The 17706-nt window shown below is 38.4% G+C and overlaps 1 protein-coding gene across 20 annotated transcripts in view; it reads left to right on the top strand.

Annotated features, from left to right (window-relative positions):
• SULF1 (sulfatase 1) overlaps nucleotides 1–17706 on the top strand; it is a 124185-nt gene that overhangs the window by 17506 nt on the left and 88973 nt on the right. For all 20 annotated transcript variants that reach the window (XM_009668375.2, XM_068932551.1, XM_009668374.2 and 17 more), the window contains 2 exons: nucleotides 4211–4278; nucleotides 6623–6720. The gene's annotated coding sequence lies outside the window, so the exon portion shown is untranslated. The remainder of the gene's footprint in view (nucleotides 1–4210; nucleotides 4279–6622; nucleotides 6721–17706) is intronic.

Below are 17706 nucleotides of genomic sequence, written 5' to 3'. Positions count from 1 at the left end.
TAAAGTTATATTCAGTATTACTACACTTACCAAAACAAATCTTTTGGTGAAGTCAAAGTAGGAATAATTGCAATTTGAATGTTAAGTGGATTACTGTGTCAGAGCTGAACTGAATTTTTTTTAAGAGTGTTTATGGTGTTTTTCTTGCCCACCACCTAGGCTTAGTTTTGCCTTTATTTTACTTCACTTGAAAGTCAGATTTTTAGTTTGGGTTTCTACCTATAATCTAGAAAGCAGAATTTGCCTTTCATTCTTTTCAAATGTAAGAGCTGTGTCCAGTTTTGTCACTAGCTAGCTAAAGACTTGGAAGCAGACTGTAATTCTATATCCAATGTGTTTTTACAATGTAGCAAAATAACTTGATATGTCAGGCCAACATATTTTTCCAAATGAATGATCAAATAATATGGCAATATTTCAGTCATATCCACCAAAATTATGATGAAAAATTCAATGAGCAGAGTCTTTTGTCCAGGGGGAAACATATATCTAGAGGGAGAGAGGAAGGGAGGGAGGGAGGGAGAGAGAGAGAGAGAAAGTTTAATTTAAAGTTTAAATTAAAGTTTTGGCTCATGATTGGTTAAAGTAGTATTTCACACCTTTCAAAAAGATGACACCAAGAACTTTTCTTCTGCAAGTTGGCAGGGGAAGGGATGGCACTGACGTTTTGTGCCTCTGATACTGAATTACCCTTTCCATGTCCAGCATATTGAAGATGGAATCATATGAACTTATGAACTTATGTCTATGAATCTATCATGAACAAAGCTGGAGAGCATGGTAACAGTACCAGATAGTGGGAGAGACTGTGCGTACTGGAGCTCCCTTATGTGTCAATAACGGAGCTGTAGTTCTGAGAAATATTAGAATATCTCCTTAGTCAGAAATACTTCTTACTGCATACAGTGCCTGCTAAAGGCAATGAGGAATTTAAGGCCGTAGGAGAATTGAGAACGGTTACATAGAGTGTGGTTGCTCAGATTGCTCTGCATCCCTGTAGATGGTCTAGCAAAAAGGGATTGGATGACTGGAATTGGATTCTCTTGTCCATTTATTGGCGTTTGCAAAGTTAAGCACCAAAATATTTTCCAGACTGTTATGTCTTCAGTGAATTACAATTGCAAACAATCATCTGGTTTTTGCAACTTATATGCATGGAATATTTAAACTCCAGAAATGCGAAAGCACTTTGTGCACACAGAAAGCACTACATTCTCCAGCAGAATTAAGTTATTTCTGGGTGAAATGGGAGGCTGCTGCTTATCAATAATCTTTATACACGGCTGGTTTGAGGAAGTCATGAACAACGTCTCTAGCTGAATCTGTAGAAGGACGTGCGCCTAGGATTTTCATCCTGTCTGAAAGACCTTTCTGGCATCAGGCTGAGTAGTAAGTTCAGGGCTGACTCAGAGATCAAGCTCTGCCTCTCCACTGAATCACACACAACCCTCCCTGCAGCTCCCTGGATCTTGGAGGTTTTGCAACTATGTTTCTTCTGTGAGCTCAGATAAGATCACAGGAGCCCCAGGAGGTGAATAACAGTCAGCTATTGCTACTTCTGGAATGATTCTCTATCACCAATATGTCCCAGCTGTGGAAATATCTCCACATGTCGTATGTCTTATTGGGTATTTATGCTATGTAGCAGGGATTTCTCTTGCTCTCACGTACACACCTACCATCCCCTTGGATTCCCAAACAATAGGCAGTCCAGCTGTATCTAAATACCTGCTGTTCAAAGGCAGAACTGTAAATACTAATCTTGCATTATGGTAAGGCTCCATCTGTACCACAGGTTGGAAATGCGTTGTGGCAAGGCTCCTGGATAAGGTTGCATGCAGAATCTAGATATTAAGTGGTGCACAGAAGCCTAAAGAAGAAAAATGAAAGAAAGAAGAAAAAGCTCCTGCAATTTCTTTAAACACAGCTGCATTTAAAGAAAATAATAGATCAGTTTTCAGTAGAACAAACTTATGGAATAGCATCCTTTCTAATGTTAAGTCATAAATGAAGTCCCTTGTGCACCTACTGGAAAGTATTGTATTTTCATATGCTCATGAATGTGGAAAACAGAGATCTGGAAATTTTGACAATAGTAGCTACCATCTCCATGTGTCTTTTTCTGCTCTGTAATGGCTAGTTCAATACCCACTGAAGTAAATGGAAAGATTCCTCTTGATTCCCATAGTACTGGAATCATTCTTCTGTATATTGTCCAATGACTTATTTCACCGTTGCTATGCTGAAACAGCCCATTATTTTTACATTTTTGGAAGTGTAGATAAATAGGTTCCAATGTTTCCCTCCACTTGGTGCTATAAGTGATTCTTGATTTTGCTTTACCATGTGGATGTGGAACTAGCATCTTCAGTGCAGGGGTGAGCAAGAGAGAAAAGATAAAAAATGAATGTATCCCTCAGAGATATTTTAAAGAGGTAGAAAAGAGCTTTTTACATGTGCAGTCAGCTTGTTGATTGTGAACAGGGAAGATCTGAGGGCTGAGGTTTTTTAGGTATCTTCCCTCTGTTTCATTTGCTGTTCTAACCATTTTTTCTTCATTAGCTTATTTTCATCTTGATAATTCGTTTTCATTATTTTCTCCACTATTACATTCTTGGCCATTACAAAACACTTTCCTTCCAAAAGCTATTTTCCCAATTTGTTTCCCGTAACAACAACAATAATAGAAAACAATTCTCTTTTTTTATAGCAAGCTCAGCGCCAAAATCTGTCCTTTGGTAGTTACATGCAGTCACCCTTTCATTGGGATTTACATTCACATTCCTGAGAATAAAAATCTGGCCTTTGCATCAGGACCCTCCCTTCAGCGCAACTACAACAACTAACTGTCACAAAACATAGTAAGACCTTATTCATGTTTCAAAGTTGAGAGAACAATTTGATTAAATGTCTTTTAGTATAATTATCCTTTCTTCAGGTCCTCTCAGATGGTAGCTGATGGTTAATCTTTCATTGCATTGTGTGCTTGAGACATGGTCTAGCTCATACAGTAAGTGAAAAACAGCATCCTAAGTGAACAGAAGTCACATTTGTGACTTCTTGCCCTTTCATTACACCACAGATTTTGCTGGGGGGAAAGTTGCTTGTAACGCTACTGTGCATTCAAATGCACAGTGGGTAGACGCATACTGCACTCACCCATCCCTAGTGCTAGTCACCTAGGAGATACTTCTCTCAAAAGGTCAGCAAAGCATAGCTGACTCCTATGATGTGGTCAAACACAGGCTTATGTGGCCGTTGGAACAGATAAGAGGAGTTTGAGAATTTGTTCTTAATTCTTAGTCTCTTGGACCAAACAAATAGGAATGCCTGAGAAGAGAGTATTGAAGGTATCCACAGAGAAAGGCTAGTCTTCATTAGCTGTCTATAACTCCATGTGCTGTTAGTGCCGAGCAACATGGTTCAATGGTAGCTAGTGAGAATCACAAAGAAAACCTTCGGTCTGATTATCCTAACTATTACATCATAGCTAGAAAATTGAAAACTGATCAGGAAAAAGTATATTATTAAAAGCTGGAGAGAACCAATCTTTTAAAGAAGGAGAGCCAAAATACATATTAGGTAATAGAACAGCAATGGTATTTTTCACTTCTCCAATTATTTCAATAGTTTTGTATTTTTGCTGCACATTAAGAGTGCTCGGTCTAGATTCTGAGCTTAAACGTTCAAGGTGAAATACCAGAAGACGTATTGCCGCTAGCAACCTGAAAACCTAAGAGCACATTGATTTATTTTTGATTTGTTAGGAAGGGGGCTTAACTAAACATACTGACTGGAATCTAAATAGGTCTTACTGAATTTCTGCTTTGCACCTGAAGAAGCAGGTTTAGAAAGCTACTGCCCTCTGTAGATACTGCACGCTGTCAATATAACCTTCTGAAGAAAGGAGTTAATAACAAGAAAGATAACTGTTGATAAATTAAGAATACTTCACTAGCAATATACTTTGATGTAACCCTGCCCTGGTGGAATTAGAGGCAATGTTATCAGTGACGTTTATGGGAAAGGTCTAAATCCATTACTTTATTTCTTATTGCTCTGGCATATATTCCTAGAAATAATATATATATAAAAATATATATATATAAAAATATATATAAATGAAAGCTATTTATCTTTCCCTTTTAAAAATATCACTAAATTTATTTCTTAGAAATTGTTAAAACTTTCATTGTTTTATTTATTACAGTAAAAAAAGACTGAACTGTGAAAGAGTGGAAAAACCATGACAATATTTCTTTCCTGCATAAGTAAAAGGTAAGAATTAGAGGACTGTAATATTGCAAGTACTTATTTATAGCATAATAATAACTATGAGGTAATTTGTTAAGTTCCCAAATACTGGCAACTTTTTATTCAAACTTATCCAGACCTTCACAGTCTTGGCAGCCTAAAAAATAGTGCTTTAAATTCACAGTCCTTTCTGATTAACTGAAATGGTGAGTCATCACCCAGACACTGTATGTGCCACTGTGCTGACCTGTTCTGTGTTAGAGAAACAAAGGTTACATTTCATTTTGTAGCAGTATATTGGAGATATAGGTACTTCAGGTTCTTTGATTTACCCTGTCTCTATTTCAGGTTTGTTAAACGGAGGGAGGGTTCTTTCATTTTCTTTTCTCTCACTCTGTTCCCTGGAGTCTATAAGTGCCCCAGTTTTCACTGGGTTTTCAATTTTTTGGCCTCAGGTACCCAGCTGTGCATGAAATAATGCTCCCCATATGTATTCATTGTTCACTGTACTGGGGCCTGTACAAGTCACCGGAGTTTTCCTAATCGGGTTGGTTTTGACCTTTCGGAAGTTCCAAATGAAGAATCTAATTGGGTTCATTATCCTCAAAACAGATAGGCTTAGTTGCCACTGTTTTTGTAAAACAGCTACAAGAAACAGCAAAGAACGCTTGTTCCAAAAAAACAAAGTGAAAATGCAGAGCTGTGCAAGAGCTCAGGCGCAGCAGGCAACAGGGCTTTGGCTGGGCCCTTTGCAGCACAGTGCTGTGCCAGGTGGACAGAGACCATGAGGAAGGGGAGCAGATGGGCTGGCTCCCAAAGACACAAAAGCCTAGGGAGAAGCCTTTCGGGCTGACCTGCTGACTTGGGCAGGAAACTCTCGCCTGGTGGTTTCAGGCCCCCGTGTGCAAGGACGCTGTAGCTGCTGGCTGCTGGGGTAGCGGCACCCAGTGCTGCCGCTTTCTTGGGGTAGCATTAGCGGTAGGGTGACTGTGCAGCGAGCCAGGCGACACAGCTCACCCATCTGAAATTGAACCTGTTGTCTGGCGGTAGGGTTAATGCCTGCTCAGATGAGTTCCTTTACCCAGCTGCCCTCAGCGACAGGAGGCACGAGGCAGGGGCAGGAAGGAGAGGAGGGCACGTCTCTCCAGCCAGCAGCCTGCCTTTAATCCAGGTTAAGGGAAGGTGAAACTACAGCTACCATGCCAGTAGTATTTCCTGTGTTTGTGAAAACAAACAAAACTTTCTCCAGACTGGAGTCGCCAGTGAGATCCTGCAACTTAATTAGCTGCTCAGGTCAGGAGAGGAGAAAGCAGAGACGAACTGATTCCTGTCAAAGGAAGAAGACAAATGAGAAATTTAGATTAACACAGGAGATACTGAGAGTTACATTTTAGTTGCCTAAAGACAAAATGAACTGATCGGTGAGAGCTTCTAGATGATTTGAGTATTACCTCATTTTACGAAAGAATAAATAAACGAACGACCAATTATAAAAGCCAAGACAATTATCTCCAAAGCTGACAATTCTATCAAGATATTACAGATATTCTCAGAAAATATCCTGACAACTTACAGAACTGAGTGGAGAGGGATGTCGTGCTGTTTGAACCATCCATTAGAATTCTAAGCTGGAGAAGTAAAAGCTCTGTCAGCCAAACAGTAAGATTAAACTGTGTGTAACTTGGAGAGAGACAAGTCTGTTAAATTCTATAGCTTTTCCCACAGGGAATGCAAAAGAAAAACACTTCCATTTAACTCTGACAGCTAAATAAGATATACCTTATCAATTTTATACATTTATTTTACAATAATCAGTAGAAATGATGCATCTCAATAAAGCTTGTGTACAGAGTTCTGGTGTTACGGTGAGTTTTTGCTGAAGGGGAGCGCTATTCCGTTTTGAATCCTACAGTCTGTAGAACAGCAAAATTCTACTGCATATTTAAATATAAACAGCAACATTATTTATTTAATACTTGGGCTTAATTTCTACTTAACCAATGCTTTTGCTAATGTACTAGAAGGTTTGCCGTAAGTCTTCTCAGGTGTCTTAAGGCACTGGAAAAGCAGATGCACATTAGTAGGTACTTTAGTAATGAACAGAACACAGCGCAGTCAGGAGCTTTAAAAATTAATGTATGCTCTCTAATGTTTCTTTTTTTGACTATGATAACTTGCTGATTTGTAAGCAAGGAAATGAGGCATGGATTAACTTGGTTCTGCAAGGGGATTCAGCAGGGTAAAGAGGAATGGATGAGTTTAGTTTTGCAAACAAATTCTAAATCCAATATAAACAGAGCTTGTGTTACAACTGAAATGTGTGATTCCTAGCAGCTATAAGTATTAACATGTTTTCCCCCTTTTGCAGGTTTTGCCTATAATAAATTCACTGAGCAAGACATACAGACTTCTGTCCAATGCTATGAAAATTAACCAAGGCACATTAACTGCAGGAAGTCTTCAAAGGTACAAAAATAAAACGCTTACCCGGTAATTAATTAAACCAAACAAGCCATCAGCATGTGCTACATAGCCTAAGTATTATGTTAGGTCAATAATTAAGCTGTAGTAAATCTTCTGGAGGTTCCATCCTGCCAAACTTTAAAGGCTCAAGACTAACCTAAGGACCCTTAACACTTCAGTGAGCCAGTAAATGATTATACAGATAGCTGCTCAATCTGAATTTTGCTAGCATTAACTTTCTATTTTTCCAGACATTCAGAATTCGTATATGTTGTGGTGGTTGAATAATATCCTGTGAACAAAATGTATGCCTTTCTGGAACGTATGAAAAGAAATATTTTATAGGCTTGAGTTATGTCAGGATAAAAGCACACTTTTCCTGAAGGGAAAGATATACATTAAGCAAAAAGTGAAGGTCTGGAATTTTCTCTTGTTTAAGTGAACATGACGATTATGAAAACGAGAAGCTAATCTGACTGCACGCAGCTGGTCATGGCAGGGAAAAGCAGTATGCAAGCTGTCTTATATGACTCTGCCAAAGCAATTCCAAAATGATTTGTACTAGTTTTGTTCTTTCAAGGCCTGGCCAACTTTTAGGTGGAATTGGGCAGTCGTAGCAAGTTGTGTGGTGGCCTTGTGATGTGGGAATTATGGCAGTAGGCAAACAATATCAAATCACATGTCTCAACAAATAAAAATATAAAGTCAAATGACAGATCAGAGAGCAGGAAACTTAAAGTGTTCTGAGGTTTGCTTTTTCCTCATCCATAGTATTTTCTGTCACTTCATCTACATAAAATATTTCTGGTTAAGCAATTTGCAATTATATGTGACTTAAGAGCAGGTGTATGCGTAGCAGAGGTAAATTTAGATTTAAAATTAAGACATTGCTAGTAATGAAAGAGAGCTGGTATACTTCAAGTTTACTTCACATGTGTGAGTCTGTGTGTGGAATTCTGTTTGGAATCAGTTAATATTTGATGTGCTAGCTTTCAGTGTATTTTAATTTCAGAAAATTTAAATTATCAGATCTTCAAATAACATTTTTTAACAACTAGAAAGAATATAAGATTTTTCAACTAGTTAGATTATTCACTGGGTTGATCATTCTTTTAAAAAGAGGTATGCCTATGTAATGAACATCCTACAGTTTCTTCCGTTAGGGGCAAGTTCATGGCTTTGTTTTGTGTTTTAGAAATTTAAGTAGTGGTATGTTAAAATTATATGGCCAGAGGGATTTATGTAATTATCTAGTTAGCTCTTTTTCAAAACCTATGCCAAAGTATATGCCTATTTGAAAGGGGACATATCTTTGGGAACAAAAAGAATTTTAGTTTTAAAATCTCCAATGATGAATATCATCACAGGTAGTTGTGCAGGGTTTAATCTCAATTTCTATTGAAACTGTAGTTTGGATGAGTCTAACTGTGATTTCTAGTCATCTGATATCTTTTGGCCTTTCCCTTATGAGACTGAAAATCTATCTTTTTCTTCACTTCTGTTCCCTGGATATGTATTTGTAGACATAGATCCTAAGTCCATCCTTAATCCATTACTCGGATGAACAGCCTGAGCCATGGAGTATGTGACTATAAAACACCCTTCTTGGTCCTTTGGCCATTCTGCTAATTCTTCTCTGCAGCTGCTCCAGCTTATCAAAATTTTGAGTAGTGTTTTTAAAGCGTGGACAAGATGTTAAAGAGCTAAAATTGTTTCCTCTCATTCCCTTCCTTAAGGTAGGCTTCATTGTCTGTGAGGCTGTGTTGGACCTCATTATGATCTTAATAAGGTATTAGGAGTTTGTGTTTGTCTGACTACCCTCATCTCTGCTAAATCCTTCTCAGAGCCATTGCTTCCAGAGTGACAGTATATTCCTGTGGGTATGGTCTGCCCACTTCATTGTCGTTCCACCTGTATCACCGCATATTGACCCTGTATAAAGCATACATTTTTTGCTTGCCTCCAGCTTACCAGGAGATCCAAGTTGTCCAATACCATTGATGTAGCTATTATCTCCAGCTCCAGACCAACCTTTTCTAGAAACATATTTCTCCTGGGTTGCTGTTAAAGATGTTAACTAGAGCAGGGCCAAGAAAATGCATGTCTTAGATTTCCTTAGAACTGGAAGTTACGAAGTAACATGAGTTAGACTAGCGATCCTGCTTTTGTTGGAGAGAATGAATTGGATTGTTTTTTGAGGTGCCTTCCAGTTCTATTCATTGAAATGATAAGCGATCATTTTGATGGCATTCCCAGTCTACCAAAGGCAGTAAGAACAAATAATCTTATGAAGGACTTTATATTGGAAGATTTCCAAGCAATTTTTGTAGAACCAAAGGTTAAATTGTTTTTAGAAGTAGCTTGGACATTGTTTATCTAACCTGAAACTTTTGAGGTTCACTCTTCATTGACTACATCATATTTTGTTGTACAGAAACTTTGCAAAAAAATTTTTTAAAGCATCATTTTTCTCTACAGGTTTAGGGTCATGATAACTCATACAATGAAACTATCTTACATACTTACTGCGGGGTATGCATAAATGTAATTCATATTTGTCGACATTAGGAATGTCTTCAGATTATTTATGAAATAAAGTGTTATCACTTTCACCATGGATAAAATAGTTGGAAAGTGCCAAGAAAAATGAAAAGGCAACCTTTTGACCTAAAACTTAAAAATCATGTCTCTTATGTATATAATCTGTTAATGACACTAGCAGTACAAAGACTTTCCTGGCACAATATCCACTGACATTCCAAAAGCCAACTTCAGCTAATTAAGTCAAATAGAACTTAACCCTTGGGGTCAGATTTTTTTAGAAATGTAATTTCATTAGTGCGCATACACATATCCCAGCCCCAGCTCCAAACAGACTTTTGGATTCCAGCTTATTCTGAGACATGTAAGAGCTTGCAACCCCCATTTCACTAAATCTGACATGCGCAGGATCTTGAAACAAGAACAGAAGAGGCTTGCATTAAGACTTTTCACTCCAAGTTACAGGGCTTAGGAGAGTGAGTCCATGTGAGGGATCTATAGGTCAAGAGTTCTAAGCTGATCAGTGGTATCTGCAACCAAGAAACCTAGCAATAACTAGGTAGATGGTCAGATGGGTCTCTCGGAATAACTTGGCAAATCTCTACGGGCAGTAGCTTTGTTAGGTGAGGCTAGGAAGCCAGGGAGCATGTGGACATACGGCAAATGTAAATGACAGTTTTTTACAGTTCACTAAGTCACTATTCATCTTACTGCATGCATGCTGAGGCCACTGTGGCTGGTCTGTCAGCTAAAGGTATTGCTGAACATCCTGCTAGAAGGCCTACAGCAGAAATATCTTTCTGTAGGGTTCCTCCTTCTGTGCTGTGATATTTCCTTATTATTAGTTGTCTAGAAGGGATACAGCCAAGTCGTGCTGAATCAGGCGTGTAATCAGGCAGCCTTTCTCTAGCCAGGATCTTGTCAAAGGTTTTCATCTCCTTGTCTGGAGGCTTTTTCTTTCTCTCCCTCTAAAAGGCTGTAAGGAAATGCCTACCAAAAATAGGCAAGTCCTATGGGAAAAATCCTCTAACATAGAGGTACAGTCTCTGTGTTGCACACACACACACACATTCAGGCATGTACCCACACAAAGATTTTCTGCTGAGAAACATATGCTCAACTATGTCTTTCTGCACCCCTCCCAAGTGAACTCTGCTGTCAGTGACCTCAGTTCTTAGCCAATTAGCATATTCCACTTTTGGAAATACAATTCATTCATTCTCAACTCTTTTTTTCCTCTCATACTGTCAAGTTTCTCAGTTTGGAAAAGAGGTTTATAAGGAAAGGGATTATTAGCTGAAAGATACATTTTTTCCCCCTTAAATACATATGGGTAAATGTCTTTTGATTACAATAGATATAGCAGATAAAACAAGACAGACATTCAGCTTTGCCCCTTCACTTCCTCTTTATTCCCCGGCTGTCTTGCCCACAGCACGTTTCTGTCCTGGCCTGGGAGAAGAGCTTCCTGCTTTGTTTTCCTTTAGCCATCAGCATCTCACACATAAACTATTTCTATGTTTTTCTCTATACACCATTAATCAAGGTCCAGAGGGAATTTTTTTACAGCATGTCAAAAACACAGTAAAAAGTCGGTGAACTTGTCTTTTTCCTTTAGAAGATGAAGGTGGAGATTCTGGGAATCACTTTTGGTATCTGCATAACCTACCGCATGTCATTTATATGAAGCAACAGGCACTTGTTTGCCTTTGTTGCTGCTCACCCATATTATATCTGTTCACACCACTGGAGCTCCAAAGGAGAAGTATGGGATTTTTTTCTTCCTTTCCTCTTGCTACTTAGTAGAAGAGATGTTCAGCTGCTGATCAGGTTGCTTTGGTGCTTTTCTTACTGGCATATTTGTCTGCATTGCACACCTTAATGAGGAACACATAGTCAGAAGTGAGGTGCTCAGTATGCTCGGAGTATACTCAGGAACAGAAAGGTGGAAAAGAGAAATAGAGATCCTAAAAGCTTTTCTTCTGGACTGTGCCAAACTGAAGGCAGGAGGTTTTGTCTAGCTGTACTATTAGGACTTCAAGGTCAAGCTTTCAAAATGCCAATCTTTGCAAGTATTTATGAAAGTTTTCCCACCTTTAGGCGGTTTCTTTTTCACATAAAAGCCAAGTCACTTCCTTCCTAACCAATATCAATTGTATTATCATCCCTTACTGCAGAACCGGTACTATTCAAGGGCATCAGAATAAGACAAATGTAGTCCAATAAAAATACTTTCAATATTGCTTGTAAGGAATGTTTTTAAGTGAATTTTTTCAGAGAATCATCTATTACATTATTTCCTCTACCCCTTCCAAATATTTTCATTCAAACGGATGTTTAAGAAGAATGCAATTTTTTTTTCAGCCACATGCTTCTAGTGCCAGTAACTTGATCCAAAAGTATCTTGCTGGTTTTCTAGTAAAAAATGCAAAATGTCTTTATTAGGAAGTAGACATATAGTATCATTAAGATTGTAATGATATAGTCAGGGAAAGGAAAAAAAGAATCCTAGAGAGAGAACTCCTCCTTAGCTTTATGCATTGAGACCAGAATGACAAAAGCAAAACAGCTAAACCAAAACCATACAGACAGAACTCCCTAATGTGACATCAAAAGTGATGGAGATAGAGTAACATTAAAAGTGCAAATGTTGTTTGAGTTAAGTATATGGATAAGTAACATTTCTGCATAGAGGACTTTTTCAGTCATCATAAGAAAAATTAACTTATCTACAACTGCTTAAATCTGCTTTTAGTGAGAAAAGTACTTAGACAATGTTTACATACGTTTATATTATTGACATAGCAATGAAGTAGCTTATTGAATGAGGGCCAAGAAGCACTAATAGGAAAACTTTCAAGCATTTATTGTTGCCTTGCAGATTTACAGATCTTAGACAACATTTCTTTGCTCATTGTTGTCCCTATTGCTTCCTCAATCCATTCCCAGAAGGAAGAAGGAAAGGGCCTGTTTTCTGTGTCATGCTAAGGCCAGATAAGTTTTAGTTTTGACAAGCAATCAGATTATGTACCAGTTAAGTATAGGCTATTGCCTAAAGAAATGTTGGAAGTGAGGACAGTATGTCCTTCTGTGAGGACAGTATGAGTTTCTGGGGAAAACATCAACCGTGTTTTACATGTTATTCCTCATTAGGAAGAAAAATGAATTTTGCAGTTATTAATATATTGGAGTGTTTATAGATGAAAGATGAAGTATATATGAGAGAAACTCTAAATAAGCCCCCTACCCTCTCAGCCCCTTTGGTGCAGAGAGGGGGCACTCACTGCAATGAGAAAGCTGCTTAGTTTATTAACCTAGTACTTAGAAGAATTTAGTCTCAGCTGCTTGCTCCAGTCAAGACTTCCTGTGTAACAGCGCTAAAGTCACCAACTCGCAGGCTAGTTGCAAAGATAAATGTATTTAAGATTGTGCGGAACTTGGATAATGCAGTAACACAAATGTAGGATGCTCATAAATGCCATTAAGAAATCCCAGGCTTCACACCCCAGAAGCTGCCTGTCCCACAGCGGTCATGTTTATCTTTAGGAACTGATCCTGGAAGCTGCAGGCCACCCCGCTTCCCACTAAAGGCATTCGCAGACCCTTAGACTATCAGGTCCAGAGTTTCTATGGGATTTTGAAATCCTTTGAGATGTAAATTAAGACAGTTAAGGCAATAAAAAACAACCACTGATTAACAAAGCAAGGCCTTATAGCCATTAATTCTATATTTATAAGTAGCTAGACATGACTGAGTGATAATGTTCAACCATGCAACAAATTGAAAGCAAATAGAGATATGATGACAAAGTAATGGTAACTGAAATGAAAACATTCTTCACCAGCATTTTTAGATTCTTACACACACACATTAACTTTCTCTTTCAGGTAGTAGGCCTTCCCTACAACTTTACACAGCTAAATAGTGTCAGATGAAGAAATTATGTGCACTGTACATTCCTAAATATTTAAAACTATGCATAAGTATGGCTATCATCCAGAATGCCAGAAGACAATGAGCAAATACAGTTTTTCTGTGGAAACACGGACTTTGAATTTGGGTTGTGATTTAGGTGAACATATAAACGCCCCAACCAATGGCACAGAAGTAGTGAACAGCATTTGCAGATCCTCATGCTAAGGTTATACCTAATAATCTCGGAGGATTACATTCTTTTGTTATGCTCAAAGCAAACACAGTGGAAGACCTTTACTCCTCAAGGTACTTGGCTGGATTGTGATGAATTTTTAACCTTATGAAACATGAAAAGTATGTTAGGTTTTTAGGAGGGTTGTTTTTGTCTTTTCCGGAAGAGAGAAATACCCGTGATATCCCTTCTAGTAGTTACAAAGTGTTGTACCACCTTTCTGAATATGTGAATAGATTATTGGACTGAAGGTGTACTTGAATTTTCTGCTGGCCTTCTGCTGAGAGGCTCTTTCCCAGTCTAAATATTCTATCACATCCAGACAAACTGGGAAAAAATTAAAGGGAGGTGACACAGAGCTGAAGATCTAGAATGGCAGCATTCTCATAATGCTGAAATACACCGGGGCAAAGATGTAACAACTAATTCAAAGAAGGTGTGCCCTGTAACAGAGAGCACAGGGATGCTTATTAGGTGTTTGTTGGAAGAAAATATGATGGAAGAGAGATGAGTGGGTCCGTTTCGTTCCAGGAACATTTTGCAGGTTGAGCTGCTCTTATTGGGGTTTCAGAGTTTTGAGAAGGTTCTGGCGATTTTTATTAAAATGCAGCCCTACCATAAGACCAATATCATGAGGTACCCATGTCCTCTGTGATTTGATAATTGTTGCAGTGAATGTATTAAAGTTATAAGCATGTAGTTGTGCTGTCCAGCAGGCAGTTTTGCAAACTTAGCTTCCAGCTTATAAATCATTAGTACTAAAAGTATACAGGATGCATTTAGACGTTTACCTTTAGGAAAGATTACAGGCTAGGAACTTCAAGTGCCCTGTATACATGTATATGTATATGTACATACATATACATATACATACTATGACTCTCATAACTACTCTAAAGAGTAGTTACTCTTTAGATTATCACCAATATAGTATCTGAACAACCCACTTGCCTCTGGAGGATTTGCCCTAGTATATCTGAGCAGAATGTCATTAACTATTGAGTTATTACACAAGGTGACATAAGTTCTGTTTAATAATTTTGCGTAATTGTTCAGAAAGAGTTAACAGAAAAAAAGACTAAAATGTTCTGTTTTATTTTTGGAGTAGTTCTGAAGTTTATTATTTATATAGTAAGAAGAGGGTTGTTGAATAAGAAGGTATCACTTTGCAAACTGAATTTTCAGTGCAGGACAATAGTTTCTGTGCGTTCTTGAGACAAACAAAATACTGTCATCTATCAATTTTTAAAATACAAACTTAAAATTTGTGTGCATTCTGTTTGAGTGGCTATATAAGATACTTCTAGCTGTTATATTTTTATTCTTTTTGCAGCACTTATGTCTTATACATAAATACCAACAAAGAAACACATTTTAAAATAGCGGTACTACACTATATAAAGACAATAAGAAGGATCATTTCACCCATCATTTAAACGCAGTCATTTCAGGGACATGGGACTTTAAACTAAACAAGACTTGAATGTTGAGTAGAATAATTTGTACTATTAAAACCCCAGAGAAAAAGTAAGCAGGACAGAGTGCAGCTACTTAACTAAATTTTCTGGTATATATCTTAGAGGTATTTATTTTAAATAATGGGTATTTTCTTAAGCTGCATCAACTCAAATGCTATTTCTATAAAGGGAGATGTTTGACCTGCTTCAAGCTATAAAAGAAGATTTGTGATTCTCCTAAGTCCACATGCCCTAGATTAATGTTAGTGTCAAACTGATTCTATGTTAAGCTCATTTAATGTACCTTTGGGCTATAAGATGTTACTTTGCCAGCAGCAAAGGTCACATGTTTTCAGGTACTGACAGTGCAAGTAATGACAAGTTGTTTCTGTGTTTGAGTGGATCATGGTCTTTTTAGCATACATCCAATGAATCTGGCAAGCTGTTAGCCTCTGCCTGAGAGGGCTCTGTGCCTTTTAGCATAGAGCAGAGGGAATTATTAAACCTCTGGCTCTGAAATCTATAGCTTCATTTAGTTCAGGCCTCCCAAAGGAATTTTTATGCCTTTAGCTAAATAGCAAACAATTTTGAAGCTGACTACCAAGGTAGCGGATATCTTATTGATCATAAAAGAAACAGAAAAGTTCATTAATATATATATATTTTTAATGCATGTTTTGACTGAATAAGTTTTGGTATGGTAGTTCAAACCAACCTTACAGCTGCAGTTAGAAAAAAAATAATAGTCTCCGTGAAACTTTGCAAGCATCTTTCCTAAGATCTGATCAAATAGCTGAAACTCAGGAATGGAGCTAAAGTGCACTGTTTTGCTGGGTCCTTCATGGGTTATTGAGTGACATAAACCAGTCATGTAGCAATACCAACATTTGTACAGTGTTTCAGTCATCTTTAACAGGTAATCAGAAAGTGCATTAAGCTGCTCACATGGGAGCCTGGTGTCTCGCAAAGATTCACCAACTAAACATAGCTTCTCACGTACATTTTAGTGGTGAAGAAAACAGTTGTATCCTTGTAACAGAAGCCAACAAAGGAAGTTAAATGTTGTGATGCTGTGGGAACAGAATTTTGTGTATAAAATCAGACACCAACATTATGTGTGGGAGATGTTTTGGGGTCTGAGAAAAGGGAAATGGAAACAGCTTCTGGGGATGACAAAAGGATGGCTACCCTAGGTGTCTGTCTCTTGTACAAACTGTGAAACCGATGCTCGAGCCTGGTGTCCTATCCTCAGTTTCAGTGCTTCCTCCCAGACTATTTATACCTTTAGCCCAAAACTAGCATTTAAGAAAAAGCAGGAAGGTGTCAAGAATGCCGGCATCTGTCCTCCCAGCAAGTGATCTGACCTGCAGAGACCTGCAGAGGTCCCTCTCCTCCTCCCAAGCACATGGAGTTTGCCTGGGGCAGCTTCTCCAGTAGAGGCATGTTGAAGCTTTTGCCAGCATTGCCTGGTGACTGAGGAGCTCTCCTGGGAGGAGCTGTAGCTCCAAACGTCAGCAGGAGGAGGAGGAGGGCTTGAAGCTCAGATCTCCAGTTTCCTAACAGATCCCTACCATCTTAGAAATTTTCCATGGCCAAGGTGCACCTTGCAATTTGGGCTCCTCTGGAGAATTATGCCTGTTTTGCATCTCCCAAACATCTTTAGCTGAAAGGCAGGATCTTAGGTAATCAGCGTGACAAAGACAGTGTGGTAACTGAGCAGGCCCTAAATCCTAAGTTTCCAAGGAATTGCAGATATCTCCAGCCCATGAGCACGACAGGTAAGGATTATTTTAATTGCTTTTCTAAAGTTAAGCTCCTAAGATTCTCCGGAAGGGCACCGATGTGATTTGTTGCATGTTTGCTGAAGAGCACATCGGTTCATGCTATAGTGACCTGAATATTGTAGAGTTTGTTCATTTGTTCGCATATGTGTCACAGTTCCCAGAGGTGTCCATGCAGGGGTTTAACTGAAACTGATTAGCTTAATCAGGACAGACTTGTGTGCGGACATGCCTTTCTCACCTCTGTGCCATTTTGTATCACTGGCTCTCTTCTCCCTTTCCTCTCATTATATTTTTACTCTTCAAAGAAGATTCCCCAACTCTTACCTAAACATTTTGTCTTTTTATTCTCTTCTCAGATGCATCCTTATTGCTTCTTACTGGAGATGAGGCAATATGGTGGGATACTATCTGGAAATCTAGTAGAGTTTGCCCCCAGGCTCTTCATAGGAAAATCTGGGATCTGGACAGCTTCCCTAGCACAGCTGAGCAGAAGGAGAAGAAGAGGGCACCGTAGAGTATCATGGATTATTAGGCTTCAGGAGAAGGCAAACAAGCGTTATAAGGCAAAACTGTGCCAGTCTTTCTCTCATAATAGCACTGGCTACTCAGGCACATCTTCCACAAAGCAAAGGAAAATAAATAAGGCAATATTTTTAATGTGGCAAGGGACGTCTTATGTCAAGATCATTCTTCCAAAGGCAACAGTATCACATTGGCTTATGCTGTTAAAATTCAGGATTATAACTGATGTTTCTGATCACAAGTATAATTTTTTCTTTCCAACTGCAGATTACAGGACAATAATATGCTTTCTCTTTCTTTGTGAGGAAATAATCATACTGGGTTTCATATACATGTGTAAGAAAGGAAAATAACACATGTATGTGTGCGCATGTGTGGCAATAGGTATAGACAGATGTAGATATAGATATATAGATATATAAATGTATAGATATTGATATATCTCCGAACTAGTTTGTTGTCGATGCCCCCAGACACAAGCTGGTAAATCATAAGAATTTAAGAAACCCTCCCAGATGTGACCAAGCTTTCATCCTC

Source organism: Struthio camelus, chromosome 2 (genome assembly GCF_040807025.1).
Source record: "Struthio camelus isolate bStrCam1 chromosome 2, bStrCam1.hap1, whole genome shotgun sequence".
Taxonomy (NCBI): Eukaryota; Metazoa; Chordata; class Aves; order Struthioniformes; family Struthionidae; genus Struthio; species Struthio camelus.
Note: the sequence above shows the minus strand (reverse complement) of the source record. Positions and strands in the feature narration are given on the sequence as shown.